A 14446-nucleotide genomic window follows, 5' to 3' on the forward strand; every position below is an offset into this window, starting at 1 on the left:
CTCTGGGTGCTACGAATGCTCTCCCTAGCATACCTAAACTGTAGGTTTTGGAGCAAAGCTTAACCCTTTTACAAATTTAGTTGAGACATACTGTATTATCTCCGAAAGAGGTTAATCATAGCTAATTCAGACCAAATATTGTGTGAAGAATCCACCGAGTCTTAGATTTTATTAGTCATATGGAGGAAGTTCTTGCAAAATTAAAACATCTAGAGAACTTCCAAAGAAAACCTGATTAGACATAATTTCTAGTCTTACTAAAGAATTAGAAAGATATCTGGGCATACAAGTAGAGCCCCTGATTTGTCTGATTTTTTTTTTTTTTTTAGAAACTACGTTGTGATAGCCACAGATCCCTATGCCATAGAGAAGTCAACCTTAGCATCTTAGATTTTTAATATGTTTATGATATGGGTATTGCCATTGCAAGCAGCAAATCAGAGGATGGAATATAGTTTTTAACAAACTTGGACAGAGGAATTTATTAAGAATTCTGTAAATTATCAACGTTTGCTTGTTTGTTCTATTTATACCAATTAATTCCTTTTCTTCTCTTAAAGCTGTTTGGATGAGAAACAGAATTGTACTATCTGAATCCTAACATCCTTGAGCATCTTCCTTAAAAATGTCTTTTAAAAATTCAGAATGTTACATGATGTTTCCCATGAACCTCTATATCCTTGCTTCTAGTCTACCACCATAATTTCCATCTTCAAATTGCAAGGTTTTATCTCACAAAATAGACACACTCACATATACACACATTCCTATTTTCCCTTCTTTTCTACAATTGGAACTCAGATGTAGGAGTCTTCTTGGTTGTACTGTATAAGCATATAAAGAAACTGTCTGAATTTTTAAAAAAAGTATTTTTTAGATCTAAGTTGCACTGGAGATATTTAAATAACAATCCATTTTTTTTACTTGTTATATTTGATTCTGTATTTAAACTGAATTTTTTAAAGGATAAGAAAATTCAATGTATGTTTATAAATACTTTTATTAGTTGCAATGTACTTAAGAGCTATTAATTACACAGCAATATAAATCCTTAAGATTAAGAAAACTATTAAATTATATGATCATTATTTAACCTATTTAACTAATTTGTTGTATATGTGAGTATAAACTGGTCTATATATGAACTTAGAAATCTTATTCAATAGTAATTTGGAGGATGATTCTCTTCTATCCAGGTGAAATTCTACTTGATCTAAATGTAACTGAACTTTTTGTTATCAGAGTCATATGAAATAAAGTAGAAAACCCACTCAGAAATAACAGAATGCTTGACAAATATCCTAAGTAAACAGCACCCCCATTTTTTTGTTGAAAGGGCTTTGAGGGCAAATGAAAAGAAGAGGGGAAAGATATGCTTTCATTTCTAAATACAGAATAGACATTCCAGCTAATGGAAACAAAGACACAGATGCCAGAAATCACACACAAGGTGCCTCCAATCAAAGGCAGCCATCTAATCCGGATATATTTTTGAAAATATATCCATGGAATTAGGAATGCAAACAACAGTCCCCAAAATGCCAATAAGGAGCCAATGAACATCAATATCTGACCAAGCTTCATTTCTATTGGGAAGAATTTTTCCAAAAGGTCAAAATCATGACAACAATGCAACACGTATTCATCAGATTCCATTGAATTCGGAGGAAAGCAGATCTTCCATATTCCCAACCGAGCAACACCTGGTTTATAATGGCTACTTTTTTCAAAAAACAACAACCTCCAGTCTGAGTGGTGTACTGTAATCGGCAAGAGGATGCAGCCCATAGCTCCTGTTGAAAATCCAGTCAGTTGCAGAATATGCGTTGTCTCCTGTGATGCTTGTTCCTCAGTTGTCTCTGTAGGCATCATTTTAGAAACTTCACACAAAAGCAAAGAGTGCTGAAAAATATGTGATGAATTGTTGTAATTCTTCAATATTTTTACTCCCATTTATCACATTTCTAATCACTATCACTGCAGTTATTTTTATACTATCATAGATCTATTTACTAGCTTGAATTAGTATTAACTGGATGTTGCTCTTAATGTTTAAATATCTATTTCGGTGTTTTAGAATAGCTTCTTTTTTTTAAAAAAAAATCTAATTGTTATATTATTGTATGAATCATTCTAACCTTTTTTTTATAAACACTCAGAAACACCCAACCTATTATTGGGTGACCGAAAAATAAAATTAAAAGTATCAAATGTATGAAAATCTTAAATAGAGTTGCAATATTGATTCATAGAACAAAATTACACATTGGGCATCACAAAGAATTTTTATTATTAATAGCTAACTCCTATTCCCCCAGCAAAACTTATTATATTCTCAATTATATCCTAGTTTCATAGCTTTATTTCTTTCAAAAGATTTTAGAATGGTGAATCTTTACTAACATGTATGGCTAACTACCGTATTTTCCGGCGTATAAGACGACTGAGCGTATAAGACGACCCCCAAATTTTCCTGTTAAAATGTAGGGTTTGGGCTATACTCGCCGTATAAGACTACCCCTCTTCCAACGCACACCAAATAAAAATTAAAAAAACATCAACTGGCTCACCCACAATGTAAAAGCAGCTGTGCTATACCCCAAATGGCCCCTGCAACAAGCAGGAACCTCACACAGCCACAAAAAGCCCCAAAAAACAACTTTCACACTTTACACACACAAAATTCCACATACAGCTTTGTGAGATTTTGTGTGTTTGTGTAGTTAGAGTGAAACACTACAAAAACACACTAAATCTCAGAAAGCTGCACAAATATTATTTTATTTTATTTTATTTTATTTTTATATGAAAGCTAAAGTTAAAACTTCCTAAACTTTAAATGGCTAGGTCTAAAAAAGAACAACTAAAAAAAACCCCAATTAACTATTTTTTTTTAAAGATCCCAAAGGGGAAAAAAACTTACCCAATAGAACAGGGGTCTCCAACCTTGGCAACTTTAAGACTTGTAGACTTCAACTCCCAGAATTCCTCAGCCAGCTTTGTTTTGCTGGCTGAGGAATTCTGGGAGTTGAAGTCCACAACTCCCTGCCTGCTTGATTGCAGGCAGGGAGTTGCTTGCTGATGGAATGGATTCAGGCAAGCGAAGCAAGGCAAGTAGCTAAGGCAGTGGTTCTGAACCTTCCTAATGCCGCGACCCTTTAATACAGTTCCTCATGTTTGGTGACCCCCAACGATAAAGTTATTCCTAAAACCATCAAAAATATGTGTTTTCCGATGGTCTTAGGTCAGGGGTCCCCAACCTTTTGGACCTCAGGGACCACCAACTTCATAATTTTAAATTTCGCGGACCACTAATACGAATCCAGTGTGCCGCTTGCTGAAGCACCTGGCCTCCCAGTACAGGATGGGGTCCTTCAGGCACTCTCCCTCCTCTCTGTCTCTCTCTCTCTGTCTCCCACTCTTTCTCTCTCATTCTCTCTTTCTCTCTCTCTCATTTTCGCGTTCTCTCTCTCTCTCCCTCTCTTTCTTTCTCTCCCACTCTTTCTCTTTCTCTCTTTCTCTCTTCCCCCCTCTCCCCCACTCTCTCATTCTCTTTCTCTCTCCCCCTCTCTTTCTCATTCTTTCTTTCCCCCACTCTTTCTCTTTCTCTCCCCCCTCTCTCTCATTCTCTTTCTCCCCCCTCTTTCTCATTCTCTTTCTCTCTCTCTCCCACTCTTTCTCTCTCATTCTCTTTCTCCCCCCTCTTTCTCTCTCTCTTTCTCCCACTCTTTCTCTCTCCCCCCACTCTCTCTCATTCTCTCTTTCTCTCTGGCCCCCTTTCTCTCTCCCCCCACTCTTTCTCTTTCTCCCTCCCCCTCTTTCTCTTTCTCTCTCTCCCCACTCTCTCCCTCTCATTCTGATTCTCTCATTCTGATTCTCTTTCATTTTTTCTCTCTCTCTCTTTCATTTTCTCTGATTCTCTGATTCTCTTTGATTCTCTGTCTCTTTCTCTGTCTCTCATTCTCTCTCTCTCACTCTCTCTCTCTGATTCTCTCTGTCTCTTTCTCTCATTCTCTTTCATTCTATCTTTCTCTTTTATTCTTTGTCTCTTTCTCTCTCTGTCTCATTCTGATTCTCTCTCTCTCTCATTCTCTCTTTTATCCTTTGTCTCTTTCTCTCTGTGTCTCATTCTGATTCTTTCTCTTTCTCTCTCATTCTCTCTCTCTCTCATCTCATGGGCCAGCCAGTGTCTTGGGGCTGAGAGGAAGTCAAGCATCTCCCTGAGAGACTGAGGGCCGGAAGAAGTGTGGGAGCGAAGCACTACTTGAACTTGTGTGGCATGAGCATTCGCCTTGGTATATTTGCGCCAGCTGATGGCCAAGGCAGCCCTCATCTGTCTGCTGAAAGTGCAGCATCAGAATTCTGCCTTGGTATGTTTGCGGCGCAAGGCAGCCTTCGTTTCCTGCTGCTTGGGACTCAGAGCGGTAAATGGTGACTGGTCCGGGGAGCAGCTGGATTTTGCTCTCCATTGCGGACGCCAGATCAGCCCCCTGCAAGATCTCATCTTTCGAGGAGCGCTCCCTGAAGCGGGGCTGGAAACTTTGGTCGGGCTCCTCGAGAGATGAGATCTTGCAGGGGGCTGATCTGGCGTCCGCAATGGAGAGCAAAATCCAACTGCTCCCCGGACCAGTCACCATTTACCGCTCCGAGTCCCAAGCATTAGGAGATGAGGGCTGCCGCTCTTACAGCGCTCTTACAGCGGAGAGAAAAAGCATTAGGAGATGAGGGCTGCCGCTCTTACAGCGCTCTTACAGCGGAGAGAAAAAGCCGGATTTTGCTCTCCATTGCAGACACCAGATCGCCCCCCTGCAAGCTCTCCTCTCTCAAGCAGCCCAACCAAAGTTTCCAGCCCCGCTTCAGGGAGCGCTCCTCAAGAGACGAGAGTTTGCAGGGGGCCAATCTGGTATCCGGATTAGAGAGCAAAATCCAGCTGCTCTCCGGATCAGACACCATTTACCACTCTGAGTCCCAGGCAGCAGGAGAGGAGGGCTGCCTTGTGCCACTGGCTGACACAAATATACCAAGGCGGAATGCTGTTGCCGTACAAATGAAAGTAGTGCTTCACTCTCACAGCTTCCAGCCATCGCAAACGCCGCTTCTTCCCGCTTCTGCTGCCCCCTCCCCCACTGCCACAACAGCACCATTCATTTTTTCTGTATTGCACCACCTGCAAAACCCCTGTGAAAGGGTTGTTTGACCCCCAACCACTGAGCTAAGGTAAGCAAGCTGGAGGGGGAAAAGTTTTTCCCTTCTCCATGGGTCTGGCGATCCCAGCTGAGTTGCCTGATTAGCAGATCGTCAGAGCTTGGATCGCCAGAGCCATTTAAGGCTCATCAGAGCCTTTCGGGCTGGTCTGCCTGGTTACAGGAGAATGACACCCGGCGTATAAGATGACCCCCGACTTTTGAGAAGATTTTCATGTGTTAAAAAGTCATCTTATACGCCGGAAAATACGGTACCTAAATGGTGCACTCTAATTTAGACTATGGTAGTGAAATAATTACAGGTTGTAGACCAGCTCTCGTCAGTTGACCTGGTTATGAACTTTATTGAATTAAGAAAAATTGTAAAATTTTCTGTGATGGGCTTTCTGGTTTTAATTTGTCCTCTCATTCTTAAGAGTTTCCTTGTTAAACTGTAACAAGACTCAAATTTATTTATTTATTTATTTATTTCATCTATTTATATGCTGCCCTTCTCCAGAAGGACTCAGAGTGGCGAACACAAGTTAAAAACATGTACAACAAAATCCCATTTTAAACCAAATTAACTAATAAATAATAAAACCCAGAATCAGAGTCAGCCTATTTGCTTGAACAGCCAAGTCTTCAGGTCCCGACGGAAGGAGCAGAGATCAGGAACCGTCCGGAGCTCAGTAGGCAACTCATTCCAGAGGCATAATTCAAATACGCATTTCAGGAGTAGGACATGCCAGGCTTCAATAGAGATCACTGGTACATAGGATGTTTATCTATACTCAAAGAAATGGGTCATATGCAAGTCTGTGTAGACTGATACAGTTTGCAAGGGTTTCAAGGGCCTCTTTTACAAATTTTACCTGATACACCAGAGGTTGATCATGGTATTGTCTATAAAGTTTATTCGCTACCATTAAACTATGCTCATTTTTTTTTAAAAAGGAGATTAGACGAAGACTGTATTTTTCACTGGGAGTCATATTTTGTAATATTTAGGTTGAAGTGAATGAGCAAGACCATTTATTTCTGGAAGTACAAATTATTTTTATAGGCATGAAATGGCTTTGTAAAGAATTGCCATTATGGCTAGAAACATACAAACACACTGTGTTAATGCCGTGTTTCCCCGAAAACAAGACTGGGTCTTATATTAATTTTTGCTCCAAAAGACGCATTAGGGCTTATTTTCTGGTTAAAAAAAATATTATTTTATTAGATTTAAAAGTAAAACAATGGACATTGCTCAACGTCTCTGGTTTCTAACATTTACATCAAATTCAAGTTAATAAGTAATTATTCCTTCCTCTATATAGAAATTTACATATCTCCTACTTCATTATGTATCAAGTATACAGTATTTTACTTCCTAATCAACTATGCATGTATTTAATAAACCAATATTACATTCACAAGTTCAATATATTGATATATTAATATACATTGATATGTACATTTCCAGACATTCATTATCCCTTGTTTTTGGCATTCTTCCTCTTATCTAACCATTTTTTTTAAAATTTGATTTATATGCAGATCCAGCTTTTGACTCAGTCGGTCAGTCTGGACAGGCATGTGGGTCTCTTGCTCTACTTTTAGTCAAATTATTACCTTCTTTCTCCTATCTCATGGTTGGATTTTTGGCTTTGACTTTGGATTGTTTTTGACTACGATTTGCCTCCCCTCTTCATGTTTTTTTGTTCTCTGGTTTCTGACTTGGACTGCTCTGACTACGTATCGTGAGTTCCTCTGTATAAAGACTGTGTGCTTTCCCCACAGGCTCTTTGTTGTAGCCTGGGGGTGGTGGTGCCGTGTTTGATTGCCCCCTTACTATACCTTGGACAATTTGTTGACACTGCCCTCCTGAAAATCACGGAGCTTGACACTCCCTAAACATCGAATTTACTGTCAGCCGAGTTGTAACACTCCCAAAAACCAGCGGAGTTAGTGTGGAGTTTTTCGCGCTCCCGGAGAGCATGGCTAGCTGTCAATTGGGACTCATTGCTGTTAACAATCGCTCTCCTCCCCGGTTCGTGGCGCAAGTTTTTTCTCACTACCCGTCTTTGTCATTGCAGCCGCTGTGAGCATCTTTGGAGGAGCTTTCGCGCTCCCGCTCTCTTCATTCTACTGTCTGCCTTGCAGCCGCTGGGAGCAATATTAAGAGGGGCTTCGCGCTCCCGTATTGGCAGGCAAGGGTGATTTGGAGCAGAGCGTTGCGCTCCCGTGGCACCCTTGGCTTTTCGTCCCTGGACAACTGTTATCTGTGGTTCTGGGTGTGGCAGCAGCAGTGGAGTTTTTGCGCTCCCGTTTCTCCTCAGCACCTTGCTGGCCGCCATTTTGGATCGGTGGAGCTTTCTCTCCTCTGCGCATTGCCGGCCGCCATTTTGTTTGCTTATTGTGTTGCCGGCCACCATTTTGTCGCCTCCAGCCAGCATCTGATGTTGTGAACTGTCAGGGACTGCTTCATTACTGGCCCATTATCAACTTTGGTCCCTTGCCATGGGAATCTTGCTGAGGACATACTGCCTTTGGCCCAATGCCTAAGTCCTTGGAAAAATCCAAGCACGGCCGCAGAACTGGGGCTCGAGGGGATGCCCATTTTGATGACCTATCTACCACTCATAGGTCATCTGCTCAGGCCTCAGCTAAGCTGGCTATCTCCGTCCAGTCATCATGCTCACAGCACAAGCCACGTAAACAGCCTTTAACATCTTCTAAAGATGAACGGCGCAGAGACAAGGTGTTAAAAAAGCTTTGTGACAAAGCTGCTCCTCTGGCACCTGACCAGGGTCCGGCCATTCCCAGGAACCCTGATGTTGTGGTGTCTCCCAGGCCTGTGACACAGGATCAGATGTCACTTCAGGACTGCCCCATAACCATCCTGACTCAGGACTTGTGGGGGTCAAGTGACTCAACTGACGCTCCATCGGCAATCCCAGGCCCTGTGGTCCCCCATGATGCCTCTGAGACTAATACGGCTTTGGGGTCTGTGGTCAAGCCTCCTCAGGATGTGGTTACTTGTCAGATGATGCCTCAGCAGCTACAGTATCTTATCGATTCCGCAGTTCAATGATCATTGGCGGCAGGTTTCTGGCTGCCCAGTGGGAATGGGTCAGAGAGGTCAGTTGCTTCAGCTTCTCCAGAACGGGAGAATCCTGAGGACTATCATTCAGACTGCTTCTCCTACAGGCTCCCACAGCCATTCATCATCTTTGGCTGACATGAACTCTGGTGAACAAGGCTTATCTGAAGATGAGGACCTTCCCCCGGATCAACCTGCATTCACCGAGCCTGTTTCCCCAAGCCTTGTTTCGCTCTTTACTGTTCAAGGTGTTGAATACCGCTCAACTTACTTCAGAGGCTTCCCCTCCGCCTTCAACACCTGCTCTGGGGTCTTTGGACCCCTTGTTTGCGGAACCTGCCAAGCCTGTCACGGCTATACCAACTCTGCCCCTGTTTTTGAATGTCATAAAAAAGCAGTGGGATCAGCGCCTTCCCCATCTTCTAACGACATGAAGAATTTGACTGTTGTGGCTGACTTGGAGTCTTTTCTTCAGGTCCCATCTGTTGACACCCCGGTTGCCGCATTACTACCTAACGCAAATGTTCCTGGTGATCCCGACGAAGGCCTCCGGCTGGAGGAGCATCATTCTGATTTAGTGCTTCAACGGTCTCATCAGAGTTCGGCTTGGGTGATTCGGGCTGCCACCACAGCATCCTTTCTTCAACCGCATTACGTTACTGTGGTTATGTCAATTACAGGAGAAATTATCCCCCGATGATGCAAGGGTCAAGCAAGACTTGAATAAGATCATGGCAGCGGTCCAATTCTCCATGGACGCTACCTTGAAAGCTACCCGTTTTGCTGTTAAGTCCCTGGCTTCATCCATAACGGCCCGCTGTTTAGTTTGGCTCCGCCACTGGCAGGCAGATGCCAGACACAAATGGTGCCTGGCTTCTGTCTCCTTTTCCGGCCCTAAATTGTTTGGGCTGGGACCAGCCGCTGCCTGAAATGCAATGCACTTATCCCGCAGCTTGTATAAACCGCTCCCGTCCCTTTCAAAATAGCCACTCGGTGCTTCCCTTGGCGCTCAGGGCTGGCAAGAAGAAGGGGGGGAGAGGCAGGTGTGTCGGCGGAGATGGGCTTTGGCTGCTTGTTCTGCTGCGACCCTGAACCCTTGCTTGGGCTCCTCCCCGCTGCCACCCGAAAATACTTTCCTCCCTGGAAATGCACATTCCAGAGCCGAGCGCCCTTCTCCTCCTCCTCCGCAGACTCACTATATCTTTCCTCTTGGTTAGATCTGCCACCCGAAAATGCTTGCCAAGATCACGGCAACAGTATTTTCGGGTGGCAGTGCCTTGCCTTACACCCCCTGCGCAGCACCCACTTCGCCAACCAAATCCCGACCTCCACACTTCCCCACGCCACTTATGTAATCAGGCTTTGACAGAGGCAGCAAAGGTGCAGGGGGCTTCCCGGGAAGCCCAGCACCCAGCAGGGAGGAGGCCAATTAAAGGTTCAGGATTGCAGCAGAACGAACAGCCAAAGCCTGTCTCCACCGGTGCGCCTGCCTCTCCCTCCCCCTTCTCAGAAGAAAAGCCACTTGCCGGACCTGAGCGCCCGAGGGAAGCACCGGGTGGCTATTTTGAAAGGGGCGGGAGCAGTTTATGCAAGTCGCAGAATAAGTGCATTGCATTTCAGGCAGCAGCTGGTCCTAGCCCATGCTGCCACCTGAAATCTGCAGATCTAGCCAAGAGGAAAGAGAAAGTGAGTCTGTGGAGAAGGAGGAGAAGGGCGCTCGGCTCTGGAATGTGCATTTCCAGGGAGGAAAACATTTTCGGGCGGCAACAGGGAGGAGCCCAAGCAAGGGTTCAGGGTCACAGCAGAACAAGCAGCCAAAGCCCGTTTCCACCGGCGCACCTGCCTCTCTCCCCCTTCTTCTTGCTGGCCCTGAGCGCCCAAGGGAAGCGCCGGGTGGCTATTTTGAAAGGGACGGGAACAGTTTATACAAGCCATGGGATAAGTGCATTGCATTTCAGGCAGCGGCTGGCCCAGCCCATGCTGCTGCCTGAAAATTCTGTATCAGATCAATTGTTTAGTTTATTAGCTTCTCCAGATTTTTTCATTCAATCTCTGGCTGCTGAAACCTCCCCAAAGGTCCCCCTGAGCAGCCCTCACAAACTCCCCCATGATCCCTCTGCCCCACGCCAGCGAGGCCAGGGCCGCTGCTTTGCACCGGGTTGCCTCTCCCTGTGCGTTGGGGAAGGCTGACTCCCTCAGTCGGAGGCCAAGAGTGCAGCGCCGGTTCGCGGCCGCTCCTCCCGGGGCAGCTCAGCTCAGCACCGTTCCTAAAGACAACAGCGGGTAGCGGGTCCTCCAAGCAGAGAGCAGGTGCCGGGCTGGCCAGAGATGCCGCCCCTTCGCTCTCTGCTCACCGGGCTGGGCAGTGGTCCAGCTGGGGCCGCCTTGGGGGAAAGTGCAGCATGGCTGGGGTCCTGATGCTCCCTTGCTGGGTCCCTCAGAGCGCAGTGAGGAGGAAACCTGGGATCCGCTGGCAGCGCAGATGATTCCCACCTGTGGCGATTGCAGGCGCTGAGCCCGATGGCGGGAGGGGGTGGCTGGGGCTAAGGGAGCCGAATGGGGTGGGGGGGGGACGGGATGGCCGGCACAGCCACAACTCCAGCACCTTCAGTCACAGGTTGCAGGTGCCCTTTGGAACAGGGCTCTCCAACCTTGGCAACCTTAAGATTTATGGACTTTGAGAACTCCCAGAGTTCTCAAAGTTGCCAAGGTTGGAAAGCCCAGCCCTGCCTTGGAAAGGCCCGTCGTAAGGCAGGCAGGAGGGTTTGACTCTCCTGAGCCTCCGCTCCTGCAAGGCACATTTACAGCCCAGGGGCGGAGCTGCAGTCCTGCTTGCGCCATTCATTGCAAGCCTCAGCCGCCCACTAACCGGAGAAGGCAGGCAGGCCCAGCTGGCAGCAACCGCGGCCTCCTCGCATGTTTCCCCGCACCCCCTTCTGACTGGGGGAGCAGCATGGGCAAAAGGCTGCTGGTCCACCGGTGGTCTAGACTGCCTGGGACCGCACAAGTAGCTCGCGCGGGCAGGGAGGGAGGGAATCTCTGGCTTACCTTGCTCTGCTCCTTTAGGAAGTGACCGCCAGGATTTCCTCTGCATCTTTTGGCACGCGCGCCAATTGCTGGCCTTTGTGTGCGCATGTGTGCCAGAAACCAGACCAGCTGGCCGGTGTGCATGTGCACTCTGGAAATGGGAAGATAGTTTTCCTGGAGTGCGCATGTGCAATGGGCGGCTGCTCTTCCAATTTTTGGCACGCCCGTGCAGATGAAAACCAGATGACCGGCATACCGGGACCCAGAAGAACAACGGGCGATGGCTTTGCGTGCCCGGAGGAATGGCTCTGCGTGCCACTTTCGGCACGCGTGCCATAGGTTCACCAACACGGTTCTATGAACTCTTTTAAGATTTGCAGCAGCAAACCATCGAAGACTTTCTTTTTATTACAGACTTCTGTAGGCTATGTCATTATGTTATATAACTGCAGCCTGAGATGGCAAGTAACTTTTATAAGATCATTTTTACAAAGGACATTTATGTCTGGTTCTACTCGTCAACACATGGTCTTATTGGTTCATGTTCTTAGATGTTTCAGTGAGACAAAACATGGACATACGTCTGGCCTTACTTGCCTTTGTCAAATGAAGTCCACAAAGTTTTACCTAAAAATAGAATATTTTTTCAGTGTTTCGATCAGAAATTATATTTATTTTTTTCTGAATGACTATTACTATAGGTGATTATACAATGCATTGTATAATCACCTATAGTAATAGTCATTCAGAAAAAAATAAATATAATTTCTGATCGAAACACTGAAAAAATATTCTATTGTGACAAGCAAAGTCAATGGGGAAGCCACTTAACAACTAGATTACTAATTTATCAACTGCAGTGATTCACTTAACAATTGCGGCAAGAAAGGTCGTAAAATGGGGCAAAACTCACTTAATAAATATCTCAACAGAATATTTGGGCTCAATTGGGGTCATAAATTGAGGACTACCTGCAGTTATGAGGGATAATAATCACATATTGCCAACTTTTAGAAATAGGAATATCTGTATTATATTGTTTTCTTTATATATGCACTCTCTCTCCCTCCCTCCCTCCCTTCTCTCCATATACATGTATGTGTGTGTGTGTGTGTGTATGAGAGAGAGAGAGTATAGAGAAAGAGAGGGAATATTGGTTAACATTCGACTATTAAAAAATATCTTTCATAAGAGTAAAACTTTTAACCTGAGCTCCATAAAATATGGCACATAGAACATGAGATTTACAAAAACAGAGCTGTGTTAAAATTGTGAAGTAATTTATTTCTTGTGGCAAATATTCTTTTGTCTTTGCCTGGGGAGGGAGGGAAGTTATCACTGGAATTGTTTTTAGAAATTCAGAATAGCTTCCAAGCTTCTGCTTCTGATTGATACTTCTGAGTGATACTTTCTACGTTATTATGACAGTAATTTGTTTTTAAATAGAGCTGGAGAGAAAATGTGTGTGGGGGGGGGATGTTTTATAGATAGGGCAGACAGTAGAAAGATAACTAGTAATATTATTACAGTTAATATCATATAAGTAAATTGCTAATCTGGTCTAGAGCTTGTTACTAAAAAGTGCTAGGTAAATGCTCATTTCACGAACCATGATAGGCAACATATCAGCAATGTAAATGTCATAGAACCGGAATGATCACTGGCTGCCTTTGATAAGTAAGATATGCTTACCAATTCCAGAGGAGTTACTCAGAATAAGACGGGCAGAAAAACAGGAAATACAAGACTTCAGGGCAGATGCCCAGTGGAAAAAGCAGGAAGAAGAATTTGGAGAAGCAGCAACTTAAGTTTAATTAAATTGTAATTCTTTGGAGATTTAGGTATCAGCATTCTACCAGAAAAAATGATGGCATTTTTTTTTAACCTAAAGCAAAGAATGTAATTTTTTTTTGTTATTTTATACTGACATATTTATTCTTATATATCCACTAAGCTAGGTAGCCATTAACCCAATCAAATCTTTTTATCACATATTATGGCAAAACACAATCACACCAGGTGGGTTAACCCTAATCATTAGGGGAAATGAAGTTTTCACAGTCAATTCCTCCATGAAATCTTACACCTAATTTCTGTGAATTAATTATAAGAATGTAAAGGACATTAGAGACCTAACAAGGAAAGTAAAAGCAGTTGATGTATTCACATCTACTGGTTTCAGATTGGAGAGATCTAGAAGTTGGGATATGGATAATATTTTCAGATTCCCATAGTAATCCAGATTTCACTACAATGTACCAGGGGACTAGAACAAGCCACAAGGTACATGGCTACCATCAGACTACATCATTGACCTTTTAAGGCAAACTTTAATCACATCATTGTAGAGATGTCACAAGTAAATCTATTATTTCCCCAAAGAATAGTAAGTATATCAATTGTATCCTCAGTTTTTATCTTTCATTCCTTTGTACCTATCTTTTTGATCAATAGCTCAAACAATCCTATCTCTTCTTCTAAATTCTGAGTTTTGTATATTTAGTTGTTCTGGTCTGCTTCAACTCTTTTCAAAACAAGTTAGCTTAATTCATGAGTTATTTAAAAAATGGAAAAATACATGAGATAAAAAAAATATAACCACCTGGTCAAGCTTTCAATAAAATAATCATTTTGAAGATAGTGTTCTCCTCAGTAGAACAGTTGTTCTCCCAGTTCTCACCAAAATCAGGAACTTTGCTCAAAACTAATCTTGTTGAGACTTGTCTTGACTAGACTAAAAGAACTCAAGTATGACTACAGATGATTCTTTTTACTGGTCATTTTTTTTGGGGGGGGCAGTTTTATTTCTTAGAATGTTGATCCAAACATTCTTGTTGCCTTGGGAAACCCCAGTTTCAATTGAAATGCTTAGAATACATTTAAAATATATTTAAAATATAGATTAACTTTTGCTCTTTTCCTATTTAGCGGCATTAACTACTGGCTTCACACCATAAAATTTTTAACATGCAGCATGCTTTTTACAAGCTCTTCATTCTTACAGATCTTCAGAAAAGACCTCATTTTGGTTTCTATTTTTCTATTTGTATAATTAAAAAAAATCTAAAACATTATTCATAACAAACATTTTAAAAATAAGGGGGGGACAGTATTTTTATTGCTTATAATATGAAGAATTTGA

The 14446-nt window shown here is 43.5% G+C and overlaps 1 long non-coding RNA gene across 1 annotated transcript; it reads right to left on the bottom strand.

Moving 5' to 3' along the window:
• Positions 1-982: 982 nt before the first annotated feature.
• Positions 983-14078, bottom strand: LOC148113506 (uncharacterized). Its single transcript, XR_015728271.1, has 2 exons — positions 13907-14078; positions 983-1902 (listed from the first exon to the last, which is right to left on the bottom strand). It is a non-coding gene; the product is annotated as an uncharacterized LOC148113506 (long non-coding RNA).
• Between the last annotated feature and the right edge of the window lie 368 nt (positions 14079-14446).

The sequence above is a fragment of the Pantherophis guttatus genome, chromosome 5 (assembly GCF_059756535.1).
Source record: "Pantherophis guttatus breed Tessera chromosome 5, ASM5975653v1, whole genome shotgun sequence".
In the NCBI taxonomy this organism is placed as follows: domain Eukaryota; kingdom Metazoa; phylum Chordata; class Lepidosauria; order Squamata; family Colubridae; genus Pantherophis; species Pantherophis guttatus.